The following is a 20837-nucleotide window of genomic DNA, read 5'->3' as shown; positions in this document are numbered from 1 at the left end:
AATTAATCTGATTTTTAAAAAGAAATTTCTAAAGAGATTATGTTGATGCTCCCAAATCAGCCCTCCCAGAGTAATATGGTGAACCAGGCAGCAGAGAAGAAAGAACAATCAAGTGCAAACTGGCTGTGTTTCTACTCATTTCACACTGGAGAGCCCACCAAAATTCTAGGGTATGCTATCTATCACACTCCGTTGCCAAAGTGTACCCTCCACTCCTTCCCCAAGCCATTCTCTGATGCCAGTTCTAACAAAGGTCCAAATAAATTTATTGAACAATTGATACCATTAAATACAATAATATAATCATCCAGGGCCATCCAGTCCAATTCCCTGCCATGTAGGAACTCACAATCAAAGTATCCCCAAGAGGTGGCCATCTGCTTTAAAACCTCCAAAGAAGGAGACTCCATCACTCTCTGAGGGAGTGCATTCCACTGTTGAATAGCTCTTATGGTTGGGAAATTCCTCCTAATGTGGATACCTCAAAGATACTGTATGTATACCTCTCTAGCTTCTTTAACATTATGCTTTGTAGATTTATAAAACTGGACTTAAAGATTAAGTTTAAATCGTTTCACTAGCTACTGGTACATTTCTGGGCAGAATTCAAAGTGCTGGCTTTGACCTCTAAAGCCCTACATAGCTGTGGCCCAGACTATCTGATTTAGAATCATTTGAGTTGGAAGAGACCCCAAGGGTCTTCCCCTGCCATGCAGGAACTCACAATCAAAGCACCCCGACAGATAGCCATCCATTCCTCTAATACCTCTAAGGAAGGAGACTCCACCAACTGTTCAATAAATTTGCTTGTAACTTTGTTAGAAGAACTTCTGCTTGTTTAAAACAATTCCCCACCATTCTTTATACTTATGCCTCAGGAAGCCAAGATGTTACTTGGCTTGCACAGATGAGTATGTTTGCATTAAACAACAGTCTGTCTGTGAAAATGCAGTATTTATGTAAGGAAATACAATTCACCTTTTTATAAATTTTTAAACAGAGATCTGACCTTGGAACATAGAAAGCTACCTTACACTAGGTCAGACTATTTGTTCAGGCTTTGTATTGTATTTTCCTCAGACAATGGTTCTCCAGGGTCTCTAAGAGGAGTCTTTCCCACCACTTGTTATCTAATCCTTTTAACTGAAGATGAAAAGCATGAAGCTTGGGAGATTCTACATGTGTTCAGTCCTATGATATAGATTTAGGGCAATGAAAGGTCTAAATAAGTCAGTCTTATATCTGATAGTTACCCAGCAACAATGCATTCAATACCATATACTGGAAGAATTTTCATTTACACTATACCTTTGTTGTGAAGTTCCCAAAGAATCATTGAAATTATAAATCATAAGTCATCAAGTTTAGGTTTTTGTGTAGCTATACCCAAAATAATTGCTTAATGTATTGCTTTTTCAGTCCAAGTAATGTTCATGCTAGAAAAAACATGTTATGTTATTCATACTGAAGAACTCTGGCAATGGAGATGTTTGGGCAATGGAGAGCCAGCATGGTGTAGTACTTTGAGCTATGACCGTGGAGAGCAGGATTCAAATCCTCACTCAGTTATGTAAACCCACTGGGTGACCTTGGGCAAGTCACATGATCTCAGAGGAAATAGGAGAGCCAGTGTGGCAGAATGGTGTGTGTTGTGCTAGGACTCTGGAGGCCACAGTTTGAACCCCCACTCAGTCACTGAAACCTACTGGATCACCTTAAGCAAGTCATATACTCTCAGCTTTAGAGGGAGGTAAAGGCCAACCCCTTCTCGACAAATCTTGCCAAGAAAACCCCATGATAGGGTTGTCTTAGAACAGAAGTCAGAAATGACTTTAAGACACACAACAACAACAACAACAACATTTTCCCTAATGTGTTTATGATGGTGAGAATCTCTGTTTAAGATGACAAAAACATTGCTGTATCAGGCAAAACCACCCCACAATAGTCAATCAGATCAGGTCTGTTTAAAGCCCAGAAGCAGGCCACATATCCTGTTGACGCATTGTGAAGCTAATATATCCACTGGCTCTGTATACTAGTGAATACAGAGTTCCTCATCCAGGTAGCTGGCATATAGCTGTACCTTTTCTGATAACATTTGCACTATTTGGGGTTCATCAGGAACACTGTGTTCGGTTCTGGGCACGTCATTTTAAGAAGAATACAAATACATTGGAGCAGGTTCAGAGAAGGGCAAGAAGAACTATAAAAAATATGGGAAACAAAACCTATGACAAAAGATTGAAGGAGATGGGTATGTTTAAACCAGTGAAGACACAACCAAGGGGTGACATGATTGCACTCTTCTAATAAAAGGACTGCCACAGACATGAGGGTAGAGGTTCTTTTCTGTTCCAGACCTGGTCTACAGTAATGCTTTAATGTTGGAGGACAACTTTTAATTGAACATTAGAAGGGACTTCTTGATAGTAAGAGCAGTTTGACAATGGAAGAAATTAACTAGAGCAGGTGATGGGGTCCCTTTTTCTGTATGATTTCAAAAAGAAGCTGGGCAGATACATGCTAGGTGCTCTAGCTGAAGTTCCTGCACCAAGTGAGGGATTGGATTGATAGGGGCCTTTTCCAGTTCTATGATTCTACATGCCTTAGTTACAAACAGATTGGACTATAGCAATATACAGTATATGAAGAAGCTTCATTTAGTCCAGAATGTAGCTGCAAGAACATTGATCCATTCAGGGATCAGGTCACAGCAATCCTGCGATAACTGCCCTAATTTCTAATCTGTTGCTGGGTACAATTCATTGTTGATGACTACAAATACCCTAAATAATTGTAGGCTGCATCTGCACTGCAGAAATAATCCAGTTTGACACCACTTGGCAGTTAGTCATGGTTCAATGCTATGGAATTATTGGAATTGTAGTTTTGTAAGATATTTAGTGTCTCTGTCAGAGAGCTCTGGTGCCATAGCAATAGGCTGACCATATTTCTTTGACATTGTGACAAAAATGGGACATTGGAATGGAAAAAACAGGGTTATATAATATTCTGTACTCATGAAAAAGTAAGATAGGAGCGTACAGATCAGCCTGAAAGGGACGGGTCTGTGCCGCTCCTGGAAGCACAGGATTGGGGCCACAGTAACTGCACATGCAGCCCTGTGGCCCCAATCCAGCATTTTTCCAAGCCAAAGAGAAGCAGCAAAATGTTGCTTCGCTTTGGCCCAGAAAAGGGGTGCCCTAGTGGCTTCATGCCCACCGGCACCCCAACCCTAAAGAGGAGAAAGGGGCAACCCCTTTCTCCTCTGCATTGTTGGCGCGGCCGTGTGGTTGCCATGCCGGGGATGCATGCACAGAAAGGAGCTGCGAAATGCAGCTCTTTTCCACACCACTGGTAAGGCACCATAAGCGCCCTCCAGCAGCGTAGTGATGTGTCCTGTGCGATGTGCAGTTTGGATGCATCGCACAGGACACGTCATGGATGTGCACTCTGTGTGGGCGGGGCTGCACAATCATGGTGGTGCCCACACATACTAGGGTTAGGGAGCGTGTGGTTACTGCACACTCCCTACCCGTAGTATCGGCGGCAGCATGGCGCTTTTGACCCTTCTGTCTTGGGCTATGATGACTAAAATTTTATTACATGAACATATTGAGTTAACATGCAGGGGTAGCTGTGTTGGCCATTTAGCAAATTCAAACAAAAATCCACCAAACAGTGATCCCTTTATTGGCCAACCGAAATGCACATTATACTTGTTGCAAACTTTCGAGGCTCGACTGGATTCTTCATCAGGGAAGATGTTTCAAACCAAACAGAAAAAAGAATGGACATATTAGTAAGATGCCTGCATTTTGTTGTTTCTGTCCTTAGTTAAGATGGTATGAGGAGGGTAAATTTTTCTGTCTGGCTCCTCCTCTTTCTGGCCATGTGGAAATTGGGAGTTTTTCAAAGTCCAGGAAATTTAAATTCCATTTGCATATCAAAATGTCTCTTCTCTTGCAATTCCTGTGAGGTTAGAGGTCTCCTGTAGGCAGAGGATGATGGATTTTTCAAGAAGCCTCCATATTTTTGCCTCAGGAGTAATTTGGTACATGTAAAGGTAAAACATGCTAATCCAGTCCAAATTTCAGAAGAAAAAAAATTGTTTTACTTAGGTTGAAGGTCTCAGTCCACAGGCTTGTTCTTTAGGGTTCCCCTGTTGCAGCTCACATTCCAGAAAATATGCCAGGGTAGCTGTGTTGGCCATTTAGCATATTCAATTAAAATTTTAGCAAAATGGGTTAGTGGGTTTCCATGACCAAGAGGGGAATCAAACATGAATCTCCAGAGTTGTAGACCAAGCTGTAACCATTACACTATGCTGGCTCTCACACAGTACCAAGCTATATTTCAAGGTTACCTCTTCACTTATTAATTATATTATCAGTGTTTATCATCATTGATCATATAGGGAAAAGAGTGAAAGGGAATGCCTAGATCAATTTCCAGAGCTGGTCAGTTTAGAGTATAACCTGTTCAAGGCTTGGGGCACACATATTCAATGAATATGACCTTTTCCCCATGGCCCCGATCTGGCCTTTGCAGGGTGCAAAAAGGAGCTGCAAAAACTGGCTCCTTTTTGCACCCTGCAACGGGTGTGATAGCCATAGAACCGTGGCTTTACAGAGCCCCTTCAGCACTGCATCATGTGGATGCAGAGCCAGAGGAACACCATGATGCTGTGCACTGTATGCAGCGGTGTGCAGCATCACATCACCCTAGGGGCAGAGCTGGGCATACATCATGTGGACACCACACCCCACGCCACCCCCAAGCCAGCCTTTAAGGACGGTCTGCACAGCCTCTTAGATGGGTGGAAAGGGTTGTTCTCTCTCTCTCAGGCAACAAAATGTCTTGGGTTGGCCCTGCATCTCCTCTCAACAATAACCATTTGTGAGGAGAGAAGATCCATAAAAAGCAATCTGTTTCCACATGTGAGTCTCACAACTGACATTGTAACTCTAAAAGAAAACTGGAATTAAATGAATGGTTGAAAAAGTAATGTGTGAATGGAGCTCTATGTTAATCCACAGGTGTGCGGGCCAGGTCTTGTAACATCTTTCACATGCATCATTAGGTGCAATCCATATGCCATCATATTCTGTTGAAGAGAGATGTTCCCACTGCCTTATGTTGAGTTAGAACTAAACCCATTGTCTGTCTAGGTCCTTTGAAATGAGATTGGACAAAGCAATTGAGAATATACTCTAGGGTATAATTTCACATTAATGAGGAGACTAGAAAGGATTGCCCTCCTAGTCATTTTTATCACTAATTTCTCTAGTTCTATGGACAAAGCATGCCTATTGTTAGAAGTGGAGTATATAGTAATAGAATTTGTTCTGCATTTCAAAGACTACTAATGTGCCATTTTTTTCTTTTAGAATAATACATTCCAACTCAGCATATTAATGGCCAGCTTTCAAATTCCCTTATTTATAATGGAACGGTTTTTAAAGGCTATAATGCAAAATAATTGTTAGGCTTTGGCCTTAAGCATATATTGCAGAGCATGAATTCCTCACAATCAAAGATGAATTGGGAGGGGGGGGGGAGAGGAACCCTGCAGAAAAATAAGCTTAACCATCTGAGAAAACCTAAGGCACGTGTATAGCCCCATTATTGCCAAAGAACAGCATAGCTCACAAAACAAGCCAGCTGCTGCTCCCGGAAGGATTTCATCTATAATATTTTGAACCATGTGACAACCTATCACAACGCATGTTTGGCCCTAAGGTGTACAGCAGTGGCAGACTATGCAACCAGTAAGAAAACAGAAGAGATGGCATTAATATCTGAAGCAGTGCAGGAAGGATTTTTATTCTGTTTCTCCTTTTGGTTTGAAAACTGTATTTATTTCATCTGCAGTCAGTATACACAGATGGTGCTAAGAGAGAATTCCACTGCAATATGCATATTAATTTTCTGCTCACATGAATTTCCAAATTCATTCTTTTCCTATGGAGTAGTACTGTTCATGTTTGCATCTTGATAAAGATTTCTAAATTAGGATGGTACTTGAAGTATGAAAAAAGAAATGTTATGGTTGCACTCTTTACACAGAAATTTACTCCTGACAACCTGCATTTGAATTATCCTTCCTCAACAATCTCTTTATGTCAGAAGCAGCCAACAAACAGCAACAAAGAAGCAGAAGCTGGCTAATGAGAACAGCTGCAAGACTGGAATCAACACCACTCCCAATTTCCCAAGAATCAAGACTAATAAATAGGGGAAGGGAGCAAAACTGGAGACACAGTACAGGTGAAATGCTATCAGGCATTCATTTTTCTTAATCTATGGACCCTATCACATGGGGTTAAAACCCTGGCTTATCTTTCCGAAATTCAGTCCTAATTTGGGAGGCAGCTTGGTGTTATTGCAAAGTAATCACTGCTGAATCGCCCCCGGGGCCATCCCAGGTGCAGCCCGGGCCCTCTACTCTGTTTCAGCAGCCAGTTTTAGAAGTTGGAAGCTTCCTACTTCTAAAAATGGCCACCAAAGCACTTCCAGGATGTGGGCTGCATCCAGGATGGACCCAGGCAGTGATTCAGCAGTGATTTCTTTGTGACAACACCTGGCTGCCTCCGGAATTAGGACTGAATTTGGGAAAAGTAAGCTGGTGTTTTAACCTCATCTGATAGGCTCCTTAAGTAAGTATAATTCAGTAAGATCCAATACACACTGCAGAAATAATCCAGTTTGAGACCACTTTAAATGCCTTGACTCAGTGCTAGGGAATCCTGGGAATTGTAGTGTATTGTGGCACCAGACCTTTCTGACAGAGAATGCTCAATGTCTCACAGATCTACAGTTCCCAGGTCGAGACGAATTGTTAGATGAAGCGTACCAATGTAGGTGGTTCCTTTATAGGCAATTAAAGGAAACATTCTTACAAGATATTAAAACCCAGGGCATTGGAGAGATGGAAAGTGAATCTGAGAAAATACTAAAAGCAGACAATCCACATAAAATATTTCAGTTTTATAAACTGTTTTTGAAATGGGATATGGAACAAGAAGTGGTTAAGGAATCCATGATAAAGTGATCCCAAGATTTGAAACAACAAATAAAGTTCGACCAATGGGGAAAAAAACTTGAACCAAAAGGCATAAATACACCCTGAGTTTTTACTAGAGAGAAAACTTCTACAAAATACAAAATAATTTCAACCCTGTCAAACTAGCCGATAAACGTAGGAAGTGTCTGAAGCTGGATCATTTCAGCATATGTGGTGGGGCTGTAGTAAAGCAAAAGCATTTAGCTGTAGTAAAGCAAAAGAAATATAGTAACAGATCCCAATTTGGGGGGGGAGGGGGTGTCATGGAAAGATTTTGTTCTATATAGTTACAGCAGCCCATATATTATATGCCAGCAGATGGAAACAGAAGGAGATTCCAGATGGGAATGAATGGCTAAATAAGATTTTGGATTATGTAGAAATTGACAAACTCACATCTGTGTTAAATGGACAAGGGGACCAAAAAATAAAAAAAATAAAAAATTGGAAACCCATGATTATTTTTTTTTAAAAAAAGGAGAAAGGATGGTCAAAATATATAGAATTGTTATAACTGAAAAACATTGGGGCTCAACAGACCACCCCAAAGGGGCGGCATGATGCTGCTTCAATCCCTAGTTCCATTATTAAAGGTATGATGGGGTGAGCTCCTATCACTAGTTTGAGCTTCTGCCAAACTAGCAGTTCAAAATCATGCAAATGCAAGTAAATAAATAAGTACCACTTTGGTGGCAAGGTAAACAGCATTTTGTGCAATCATGCTGGCTACATGATCACAGAGCAGTCTCTGACAACACCGGCTCTTCAGCTTAGTAACGGAGATGAGCACCGCCCCTTATGGTCGGACATGACTTGACAACCTTGTCAGTGTCAAAATAAAAATGATCAAAAACTGGATGCACTCTTGGGTATGATAAGTCCAATATGGACTCCAATAAGATTTAAAATAATCTGGTTAATTTATTTTAGTCATTCGTCAAACTGAATTGGCAATAACAACCTGATTCTCCATATTTGCTCTCAGAAGTTAGAGTTAACACATTATTTTCTATAGATAGATGCCAAAATAAATACATTGTTATGAACAGTTTATTAAAATTTGTTCATTAACCATTAGATGCACAGTGAAACAGAGACTACTTTTCTCATTCATGGAACGATACCACCAGTTAATCATCTAGAATAAAATGTTTTGAAGTAAAGTAAAACAAACATGTGATCAGTATTGACAGTCTTTTCAGTGAACATTTCCTGAAGGCAAGCTAGCATCCATTACCTCTACAAGCAGTTGCCATTTCCAGTCCCTTTTTAGATGTGGATCTATCATTAGGCAAAGTGAAAAAACTGCCCCAGGAAACTGATATTGGGAGGAGATAGCAACTGCCTATCATTTATTCCTTCTTCACCATTAATAATTTCCGGTTGTTGGAAGACAGAGCTATGCTTTCTACACAGATTCCATGCTCCTCCCAACCCCCCCCCCCCCCAATAGCTGTCTTATGTGCAGTGGAGGAGACATCCTAACAGGAGCATTGAAGTAAGAGCCACCTGCTAGTCTAGTCAACTTTTGTAAATGTAAAAAAAACATGGAGGAGCCCTATCTTGTCCTTTGCTTCAGGCAGCAAAATGTTTTAGGCTGGTACTGCCTTCCCAGGCAGTGGAAGAGTTCTCATCACTTTCCTCTTTCATTATTACATCCTTTGGATTAACAACAACAATAAACAATAGGGATTTTCAAAATATAAAAGGAAATTATTGGAGACCTTATTCATTTTTAATTAGGAAGAGATGGCGACAGAGAATGAGGAAAATAAGAATTCTTCATAAACTGCCTCTTCCGCTGAAGGTTTGGCCACATGTTATATCCATGGGAACAATCATAGCAGCTGAAGGTGTTTGTTATTCTGTATTTCCATGTAGCAGCTGATGCCTTTTGGGGGCCAGGGGTTATAATTCGTTATTCCTAAAAGCTATATCAAGTGTTGCAATTGCTATGCAATACAGATGTAAGCCTATAATATACATAGTTTGGAAAGAGAAAAATAATACATTAGGCATATGTGATATCTTTATGTATAAGTTTGAGAATCATTAAATAGCTGTCATTCTTTCTTCCTCCTCAGCATCAATTACTCCACTCTGGTTTTACTTACTCTACTCTGTATAATGAGTCCCTAGAGCATGTTTCATTGCGGGAGAATGAACACATTCTTCACTTGCGGTCAGTGGGATGTGGTTAATTTGAAATCACTTAAACTATTATATCTGTCAAGCGTGGTTATTTTATTTTCAATTCACATCAGTGTTTTAGTATGCATGTCGGTTACTGGGTCAAACTGCCAGATTAATTTCCAAGTATTTGATGGGAATGCTCTTTATCACTGTCTTTAGACTCCTGTTGAAACTTAATACAAATCTATTACATAATATACTTTCAAGGATTTCTACCTTAAAGGCTATTTTATTTATGAGTCTCTTCCCCAAGTAACTTAAATACAATCTAGTTTTCATATGTAAATTGGGCATGTATTTAGCAGAGTTTACCTAAGTGTCTTCTTTGGAAAGGCTTATAACCAGAGAGCTTTAAAAGGTGAATACGAATAGATATGTGACCAGTGACTGCTGAGAATACTGTAATCTACTTTGACAGTAACCTAACTTTGTATTTCAGAGATATTGGGTATTTTCATACACCCTGAAATTGTCCCCAAATTAGCCCAATGTGGCACTTTCTGGGACCAATTTTGTATCTTGTAGTAAATATATTTTCCAGATGGCAATTAGGCATTGGGTCTAGTCCTTGTTTTCTGCTTCTTTCTGTAAAAACCTAGCACAAACTAATCACCTATCCCCATCTGATTGCTACCTTGTTGCATGATTAGTGAATTCACACAGCATGAAATTGGTCTCTGATAGTCCAAAGCAATGAAAAGACACATCATCACAAAATCAGCCCTCAATAATCACAGAGCTGTTGGTGTCCAAAAGCACTTGTTCTTTTAGGAAGAAAAAAAGATTTTTCACCCATTAAGTACTGGTGTTAAAGTGTGACAATAAACAACTCTGCAAAATTTGAGATCCAATCCAAAGTTTCAAATAATTCAGCTTGTGTTGGATGTGGTTACACTCTCCCTGGAAAATGTTTGGCTGTACCCTTGGATTCAGCCTTGAGGCCCAGGTTTCAGCAATGGCTAGAAGTGCATTTGCGTAGTTGAATCTGTGCCCATTCTTGGAGATGTCTGATCTGGCCATGGTAATGTATTCCTTTATGATGTCCTTTCTGAATTATTGCAACACAACTCAGAACCAGTATGGTGTAGTGGTTTGAGTTTTGGATTATAACTGGAGATCAGGGATTGATTCCTTGCTTGGCCATTAAACCTACTGGGTGTCCATGGACAAATCATACATTCTGAACCCCAGAAAACCCTATGATAAGCTTGCCCTGGGTAGTGACATCACTAGGTGGGTGTGATGTGTATAGATCACACCAGGTGACACCTTAAGGGGGAGTAACACCATTGTTATTTTTGTGTGCCTTAAAGTCATTTCCAACTTATGGTGACCCTAAAGCAAATATATAATGGGGGTTTCTTCAGACGATGTTTGCCTTTACCATCTCCTAAGGCTGAGAGCATGTGACTTACCCAAGATCACAATGTGGGTTTTATGGCTGAACAGGGAATCAAACCCTGGTCTCCAGAGTCGTAGTCCAACACTCAAACCACTACACAACACCGGCTCTCACTGCTCCCCAAACAGCTGCCTTTTGGCAAAACAGGCTGTGGCATTAACCTGCATCCCTTTATAATGCTGGAGTTTAACAGAAGAGATGGTGTGAATGAGGTGAGGTTCAGTGGGAGGAAAAAGAGAGGCCACAGATTTTTAAAATATATATTTTTTAATTTTTAATTAATTTTTAAAAAATATTATTTTTCCATTTTCTTTAAAAACATCACATCTTAACCAAATTTAACCACATTAAACTATTTGCATCGAAATACATTTAGGCTGTGTGTATAATATCATAAGTTAAAGGTATAATTTTAATTTTGCTTGTTGTTGATGTCACAACTATTGCTATTACATTCAGTGATATATGGGAATTATGATTTCTGAATACCATTAGTACAAAAAACATTACTAAGGATTCTGTATTGTGCGATATGGGAGGAAATCAATCATGCGGTTTGAGACCATGAGCTACCGCATCAGGTGACACCAACCTTAGTGATGCCACTGAACTTAGGTTTGCCATAAGTTGGATATGACTTTAAGGCACACAACAACAACAACAACAACAACAAAGCCACAACTCTCATGGGATCCCTTTTCAGTCATCTGAAACTTCCGTTGGTCCAATGAGATACAGCCAGACTGTTAACTTAGTCTAGCTAGAAGGAGCATACAATTCCTTGGTTGGAACAGCTCCACTGGCTTCTGATCCATTTCCATGAAAAATTCAAAATGCTATATATCTCTATGCATTTTGACTCCAGGCTATCTGAAGGTCTGTAACTTCCTGTATAAACCTGCCCTGGCTCTTAGATCTTTATGGGAGACCCTTTTCTCCACCTTACCATATTTCTAGGCACATTTGTTGGGAACACAGGTTCTTCTCAGTGGCTGCTCCCCATTTTTGGAACTGTCACCCTAGAAAGGTAAGGATTCCCTCATGGCTATGTATCCACTGGTATTTTTTTTTTCTGGCTCTCTTTCAAAAATTGTTTCTACATAAACAGGAAACACAAGGAGAGGAATTCAATGGCATCTTTAAGACTAACCTAATGGCCACATCATTTCTTTTAGCATGAATTTTCATGGATTTCAATACTCCAGAAACATTGATGGAATACAATATTTGAGCCACATTTATTTAAGCACAGTTACACAGATGAGATCAGAGTGTAACAGGAATCAGAAAGTAAGTTTGTGTTATTGACTATCACCTGCTGGAAAAGGTAGATGGTGTAAATTTAGGGCTCCTACAGTTTTTCAGACTCCATGCTCTTTTCATCGATGGTTTTCATCTGCATGCAATTTTCTCTGGTCCTTTTAATGTTCTAATTGGTTAACAGAAATGAAAAAGAAGAGAAAATACAAGAACAAGCTTAATTCTAACAGACACTACTAACCAAAAGAAGGGACCACTTAGAACTGTTCCCTCTCTTCTCCGGTAAGAACTAGAATGGAGATAACAGTTGTTATGAGCAAGAAGGCAGGCCAATTCCAAGGAGATAGGAGGACTGGGAATATCTACTGAGAAGCTGTACTTGGAACATAATGACAAGCAAAAGCTGAATCAGATCATGTGGAGGAAGAAAAGAGTCGAACATTTTGAGGGGAAGAAGGAAGGAAGGAAGGAAGGAAGGAAGGCCAGATTAAAAGTTGTGTGGGAGAAAATGTTGTGCTGGGGCAGCCAGTGTATCAACCACCATTCGGGAACGAAACCCACAATGGATTTTATTGTTCCTTCTGCAGTTACTCTAAGATGAACAAGGCCACCTCTGGACCTTGGGGAAGGACTGGCAGAGCTTCCATTTATCTTAGAACTATGAAAAGAGCAGTAAAATCCAGAGAGGATTTGCCATTGCCACTGAGGCATCAAGATGTTCAAGAAAGGCTCGTCTGGAACCTGAATACTTATCATGCTACTAACAATTCAAAATGTATTTTGGGGGTAAAGTGACAATCACAAAGAGGTGGCAGGATCACAAACTAATAAGAAAAATAGTGTTAAACGTACAGGTTCTTGTGACTATTAAGTTGCATCAGTGGGATGAAAAGGCCTCGGGTGCTGTCATTCAACAAACTTAGTGGTGGAGAATAAAGTGGTTGTGACATGTGGCATCCCATTTTATTCAGAAGTGAATTGGAGAAATACCTTTCCTTATGTGAAATGATTGTGATGATGCAGAAGATTGTGACTTTATAAGTTCACGCTCATATATCTCACCAAAAAGACACCCTTTGTTTCAAGAAGTTCTCTCTTTTTTATAAAACCTGCTGATTATTTGAAAAAATGACTTAAAATGATTCCAGATTAAAAAATAGTTGGTTCTGGCATTTAAGTCTACTTAAAACATTAACCAATAACTCTGAGCTACCTCTCCCTTGTGGAGACCCTTTGCTGAAATCACAATTTAGCCTAGGCATTGCTCCTTTTAAATCACTTTTTTCATTAGCCTAGAAGCTGGTATTTTGTCCAGAGATTCTCGTTAGTTCATTCTTGTTCTCAGAGTCCTGGCTTAGTATACCTAAGTTAACTTGCCCTCCTTTTCATCACACTGTTCTAGCCAGAAGTGCCAAAACTCCCTATCTTCTCCATAGAAAGGTTCAACAGGACCAAGGAGAGCTAACTTTTGTCATCTTTAAAATCTATCTTCTGGAGAGTTCTTTCCCTGCACATTGCATCTCCCCAAAACTGCCCCTTCTTTTTCTGGTGTTTGTGTTTGTATTTGTGTGTGGATTAGGGAAAGTATTATACAGTATTGTCCTATTTTTGACCCTTTTTTTCTCTCATTTTTCCATCTTCTTAGCAACCCCCAATGCTTCACATTGCTTAACTCCAAACCTTCAGTCTTGCATGTTTTCTAATTTGAGTTAGTATTTCCCACCCTAAGGCAACTGTACTTTGTTAGGTATTTGTTTGTATTTGCATGTGTGTTTGCCATTTACAAAGCTCTACCATAGCATTTGGAATTCTCCAGAGAAATTATTGGCTAGAATCTTGTTGGGGATTTCCATCTTCATAAATGAATTTATGTCTGTGGCAATTGGACAGTTCCATCATGTCTATATCCTATAAAGGGCTGTGTTACATTAGTGCACAGGGGAGCCAGCAAAGTGACCAATGCACATTGGGATTGATGTACAATGAAACTGATGCTCATTGGGACTGATGTACATTTGCATTTTCACAGTTCACTAACAGGGTTTCTTAGTGCCTCTGCTACATAGCTAAATATATGCAAAGTTATGCAAGAATGATACTTATAATAAAGTTATGTGATAGTGGGATTCAGTCACTGTAAATATTTTGATTGCTATATGTTGAATAACATTGCCCTTTTAGAGTGTTCTGTGTGAATGTATGTATTGATTCCAGTTTATCTTAGTTGTGCTATTGGCCAAAGTCATAAGATCCCTTCAAGCTATGTTTACTTAGAACATATCTGAGGCCCTGTACAGACCGGCCTGAAAGGCTGGCCTAGGGGATGAGTCGAGGTGTCACATCCAGATGACACATACCATGACACTGCCCCCAGGATGCCATGATGCTGCACCCCGCTCCACACAGCATGTGGCATCACTCCTCTGGCACTATGTCCATACAATGCAGCACCAAAGCAGCACCGTATAGCTGCAATGTGTGGCATGTGTGGCTATGGCACCCTTTCAAGGGTGCAAAAATCATAGAATCATAGAGTTGGAAGAGACCGCTAGGGCCATCCAGTCCAACTCCCTGCCATACAGGAAATCTAAATCAAAGCATCGTCGACAGATGGCCATCCAGCCTCTGTTTGAAGACCTCTAAGGAAGGAGACTTCACCACACTCAGAGGGAGTTTGTTCTACTGTTGAACAGCCCTTACTGTCAGAAAGTTCTTCCTAATGTTGAGGTGAAATCTCTTTTCCTGTAGCTTGCTGTTCCGTGTTCTAGTATCTGGAGCAGCAGAAAACAAGCTCACTCACTCCTCAACATGACATCCTTTCAAACAGGGCTATCATGTCACCTCTTAACCTTCTCTTCTCCAGGCTAAACATACCCAGCTCCCTAAGTCTTTCCTCATAGGGCATGTTTTCCAGACCCTTCACCATTTTAGTCTCCCTCCTTTGGACATACTCCAGTTTCTCAATGTCCTTTTTGAATTGTGGTGCCCAGAACTGGACACAATATTCCAGGTGGGGCCTGACCAGAGCAGAATAAACTGGGACTGTTACTTCTCTTGATCTAGACACCATACTTCTATTGATGCATCCTAGACTCACATTGGCCTTGTTAGCTGCCGTATCGCACTGTTGACTCATGTTCAACTTGTGGTCTACTTGGACTCCTAGATCCCTTTCACACGTAGTTTCATTCAGGCAGGTGTCCTCCATTCTATATCTGTGCATTTCATTTTTCCGCCCTAAGTGCAGTACCTTACATTTCTCCGTGTTGAATTTCATTTTGTTAGCTTCTTTTTGCACCATTGAAAGGTCGGATTGGGGCCACGGCATGAGCTTGTTGTGGCCTTGAACCAGCTAGGGGTGGTCTGTCAGGCCTGTGAGTTAATTTATGTGGTCTGAAGTCTATACCTTCAGAACACACCCCACACCTGCTTCTAACCCTCTATAGTACAAAAAACCCCACCCTGTTTCTGGAGTGTTTTCCAGCTCTCCAAAATAGGTTTGTGGTTCTTTCATTAGAGGTATGGCATTTCAGCTTCTTTCGTGTTACCATTGCATTTCTGAGAGTGTTGTGACCTTCATTGTAAGTTGGTCAAATAAGCATAAAAGCAAATCAGAATTTGCTGTTCATAAAATAGGCTTCTTTCCATAGCTTGCCAGAACCTGTGACTTCAAACAGCTAGCAATTAACGATACTGAAATACTGCCTTTGCTACTAATAACAAGGTGCTCCTATGAAGAATTAAAGAAACCACCACCAACCTTTTTTATTATAACAGGCATGTACATATTACATTAATAAATTATGTTGCTGCATTATGCAGCTGCTGAATTGTCAGATTAGAGGAGTATGCTGTGCTGCAAGCCCATTAACTCTAAATCCACTTGGCTAGAGAAGGAAGGTATGATCCCCAGTTAAACTGCCTTCACATTATACTCCTTATAAGCCTATGAATAATCAGGGACATGCCTGCTGGATGAGATGATGTGTTTAGATGCCTAATCAAATTTATGGAAAGATTCAGTTTCTGCAGAACATTTCATCTTGAAGAGATAATTATATGCACAACCCTCCCCAACAACGTTAGACATAAAAATACAAAATGTGTTGTTTTTTTCAGAACATCAGCTTGAATGTGTATTATTGCAGTATAAAATGTTTCTTCAACAGAAATGCTCTTCATTGTAAAAGAGAAAGAAACTCATATGTATGTGTGTGAGAGGGTGTTGCTCTACGTTGTTGCAAATATTATTACTTCAGGGTAAAAGTTCCTTAAATTCAAAGCATTCCAATCATTGTTTGATTATTTATTCTGCAAGGGGAATAAAAATATATTCAGTATATATTTCATGATATACACTGAAACATATATTCAGTATATATCAGAGAATATTCAGTAGTATTATATACCTCCACTAGGTCTCAGTGGTCAGGCCACTGTTGTTCAGCCCTTTGCTGCACCACTCTAGGGAACTATAGCTGGCATCCGGCATATGCCCTATTTTGGTCATTGCATAGGTTAATATTCTCTTCCACCCTCTGCAATGACCAAAGCTCTCACCACCATGGGTGGTAGGTCCTGCTGAATGGCCATTATGTGACTGGTGGATGATGTGGGAGATCAGAGAAGCATCTGGCTATGTTCTTGTAGCCAGACATAGAATGATTACAGCATTTGCTGAGACATCTGGAGGACCCCAGCAGATCTCACCAGAAGATACCACCAATCTTCATCTTGCTATGGTCAATGGCAAGTCATAGAATGGCTTTTTAGGAGGGCTTTTGGAGTCAAACTGTGAGCTATAGGTGTTGTCAGCAGGAGTCATAATGGAACTCCACCTTGAAACTCTTATGTAATGTCAGACAGGGCAGGATCTCTGCCAGATTTTCCCCATCATAATCCAAATCTTGGTTTTGATGCTTGCCCTGCTGGACTTTAATACACCACTCATGTCTGCCCACTGCCAATCATCCCTGTGTCTATCTTCTTTCCATGCTAATTCCTGTCTCAGCCTTGGGTTTTGAAGGCTTGCTCCAAAATTAAAGGAAACCTACTCTCCATTTTCAATTATGATATATTACAGAGCTGCAGTCATGGACCTTTTTTAATGGTTCTCACAACACTAACCCTTGGTGGTGTTTCCCCACAGACAATAGATTGCTAATTAAATAGACACACATGTCCTCCCACCCTTAGGCCTTGTCATCCAACAATAGATCAACACACAGGTTAACATGTAAGTCACTTCCTCCCAAACAAGGATCACACAAGTATATATACCCCACATAGTTCCAAGCAACCACCCTTTGAAGATATCAGCCACAGATGCAGGCGAAACATCAGGAATACATTCTTTCAGAATAAAGGATTCTGTGTGTGTAAAATCAAAGGAAATGCCTACTAGTGGTGTCCGCTTTAAAAGGCTTTTTTCAAATTAAAAAGTCAATGTTTGGCCCATTTTATATGTGCAATTTCATATGCAACTATATAGTATGTTGACACATAGGGTTAGTATGAAACCATATTGCTCAACAACAGGTTACAAATCAGACAGAATTGAGGTGGAGGTAGGGAGTTGCAGATGAAGTCAGTGAAATTTCTGAAAATGCTTAATTTACTAAAAAGGAACCAAAGTTTTCTCCTGAGAAAAAGCAGCTACCTTTATTCTCCCCCTTGTGAGTTACGGGGATGAAGACGTTATAATTAAATTACAAAAAGAATGTTATTGTAACTTGTTAAGTTACAATTGCAATTTAGTTATACCTAGTTATTGGTAAAAGAACTACATGAAACCCACTGGGTGACCTTGGGCAAGTCACACTCTCTAAGCCTCAGGGGAAGGCAGTGGCAAACCTCCTCTGAACAAATCTTGCTGAGAAAAGCCCCTGATAGGTTTACCTTAGAGTCACCATAAGTTGGAAACAACTTGAAGGCACACAACAACAACAGCAACAAAAACAACAGAACTTACTGCACATAACTAGTTATTCATTTCCAAAGCAAATAATTTTACTTTAAAAAAATAATTTATTTAACTAATAATTTTTATTGCAATGTTTGAGCTGGACTCTATTTTCATTTCTTTTTAAATTGTTGGTAACTTGTACTTTCCATTAGTTTCTATTACTCTTTTGAAAAGGGGGAGGGAGAAAATAATTTAAAGCCTGAGAAGAAAAGTAAGGAAAGTCATCAAAAGCCATTGTTTTTTACACCAATAAAGTAACTTCATTCTTGTTTATTATGTTACTTTTGAAGTGTAACCGTCACTGGCCCCAAAATAATGTAATATAAGTAACTATGTTATTTCTGACTCATTGCTTTCAGACTCTGGTCCCCGTTTCATCCCCTTAGTGTAAAAGTGCATGTAATAAAGCATCAGGAAAACCATTGCTGGATCTGGATACTTTCCTATCCATACCAAAAATACAAGATAGCCATGATTAAAAAAATTATTTCAAAGTCAGCCTAATTATTTTCAGTGTGTCTGCTATAAAATATAAATTCACAAGAAATATTTTTTTCAAGGTATAAGACAAACCAACACAAACTACTCAAGGAAGTGTATGGTGAATGAATAAAATTAACACAGGGGAATAAAACTGAAGTAACAAAACATAAAAGCATTGTTGGGGCATTGGAGGAAGGGATTGCCTGTTGGCCATATGCACAAATTCCAAGGAATTCTGTTGTTGTTTTAATGGCATCTGTAGTACAGAGTATTTCTCCTCTAGATCTAAAAAGCAGCAGCAGGCTGTTTATACAGAAAGAAAAGGTGTCAGTAGAAGGAAGGGAACAAACACACATGGACACATTTTTCTTCCTCTAAGAAGCTACTGGGGGTGGCGAAGACATCCAAAGATTTGAGAGAAAGCAACATCTGTGCATCCTGCTTTCAAGAAGACCACAAATAGTTTGACAAAGAAGAGAAGGTTGGCAATGGAGAAAACAGAATGCTCTAAGATTAGTCTTCATAACAAGAAAACTAGCAAAAAAATGTTCTTGCTACACAGATAACAATTCAGTGATTTCTGATCAAAAGGGAATGTTGTACATAGGGAAGAGAGGGAGAGAGAAGTTAAAGTCATTATAGTTATATACGAAACTGACACATTTTTCTTCTTTTGACCTGAGTCAGCCAGAAAATGTGATGAGATTCCAACTAACAATGCCCAAGGGATGGTGAAGGTGTGATATATATCATATGGGAGATAAATGATATTCTTAAAATCTGGAGAGATTGATATTGGTCACCTCATCCCCTTAAGTTTAACTATATCTTTCATTAAATAATTAATTGAAAAGATGACTCTTTGTGCATTATATGGTCTCAAAAAGTTTAAGGCATGCTTTTTGGAAGAAACATGGAAGACTACATAAATAGCTGAAAGCCTGTACAGATCATATTCTGCCCCTAGGGAAATTCAAAACACAGATAATATCAAATTCTCTAATAGCTGAAACTATCTAACTGAATCTCACAGTCTTGAGCTTAGTGCACCTCATGTAAACTTGCAGCGTTATTCTTTAAAGCCTGAAAAGACTTGCATTCTGCTTTTCTGGTGAATGATTTCCTTTTTCTCAAATACTTCTGTTCTTTCCATTTGTTAGAGTTGGCTACATAGGTTTTGTTTTGGATCCCATCCTTTCACAAGTTTGGTTGAATCAGCATCCAGTAGTTAGTTGGTTAGTTAGTTGGTTAGTTAGTTAGTTGTGGGATTTATATTCCTCCTTTCCCCAAAATGGGATTCCAGGCAGCTAACTGTAACTGTTTAGTTACTTCCATCTATTCCTTTTGCCAGAAAGTTAAGAACTGTCTGATTGTAAATGTCCCTCCATCCACCCATGAACAAAGAGACAGACTGAGGAATGAAGCAACAGACAAATGAGGACAGATGATAGAAAACATTTTGTAAAGTATCCGAAGGGATCTTGTAGCCCCTTTGAGACCAATTGAGTGAAATAAGTTGCAGCATAAACCTTTGGAGACTTGGTCTAGTTCCTCAAATCTTGAAAAGTCTATAAAGTCCATGAAAGCTTATGCTACAACTCATTTCACTCAGTTAGTCTCAGAGATGCTACAAGATCTCATCACGTACTGATATTCCAATCTAACACAATTATGTCTCTGAATTTTTTTAAAAAAAATGTTTAGTGTTGAGGTCCTTTGTTTAAAAATGTTTTCAATACAGCAGCAGCAAGAAAATATTTTAACTCTTACTAGAAGCCAAAATGACCAAACTGAGGCTATTGTATTTTGGGCATATCATGGGACAACATGACTCACTAGAAAAGACAATAATGGCTTGTAGGGTAGAAGGCAGTAGAGAAAGAGGAAGACTGCATTACAGGTGGATTGACTCACTTGAGGAAGCCATGACCCTGAGTTTGCAAGACCTATGCAGGACTATTAATAATGGCTACAAATATTTTACAGTAAAATTTTTTAAAGTAGATAATGAAGTCATTGAAATAATTCAAGATTTTCCACACCGCATCTTATTTCCCTTTTGTATGTATGGTTTCAAAGCTATACAATGAAGAAAGCTGGTAGGTAGAAAGTCAACTCATTTGAGATGGGCTGCAGGAGAAGAGTTCTATGTACACCATGGACTGTTTTTTAAAAAATGACTCCTAGAACAAATCAAGCTTGTATTCTCCCTAGAAGCAAAGCTGACTAAACTGAGGTTGTTGTATTTTGCTATATCATGAGAAGACATGACTCACTAGAAAATACAACAATGCTTAGAAAAGTAGAAGGAAGTTGGAAAGGAGAAAGACTGCAAGACTGAATTGACTCACTCAAAGAAGCCATGACCCTGAGTTTCCAAAAGCAATGCAGAGCTGTTGATGACTGGGGCTCACAGAGGTCCGTTTTCATAAAGTAACCATAAGCTGAATCAGTCATGAAGGCAA

Source organism: Sceloporus occidentalis, unplaced genomic scaffold (genome assembly GCF_023333645.1).
Source record: "Sceloporus occidentalis isolate IW3139 unplaced genomic scaffold, rSceOcc1.0.p SCAF_2, whole genome shotgun sequence".
Classification (NCBI taxonomy): Eukaryota; Metazoa; Chordata; class Lepidosauria; order Squamata; family Phrynosomatidae; genus Sceloporus; species Sceloporus occidentalis.
The sequence above is the reverse complement of the archived record's forward strand: the minus strand, read 5'-3'. Positions refer to the sequence as shown.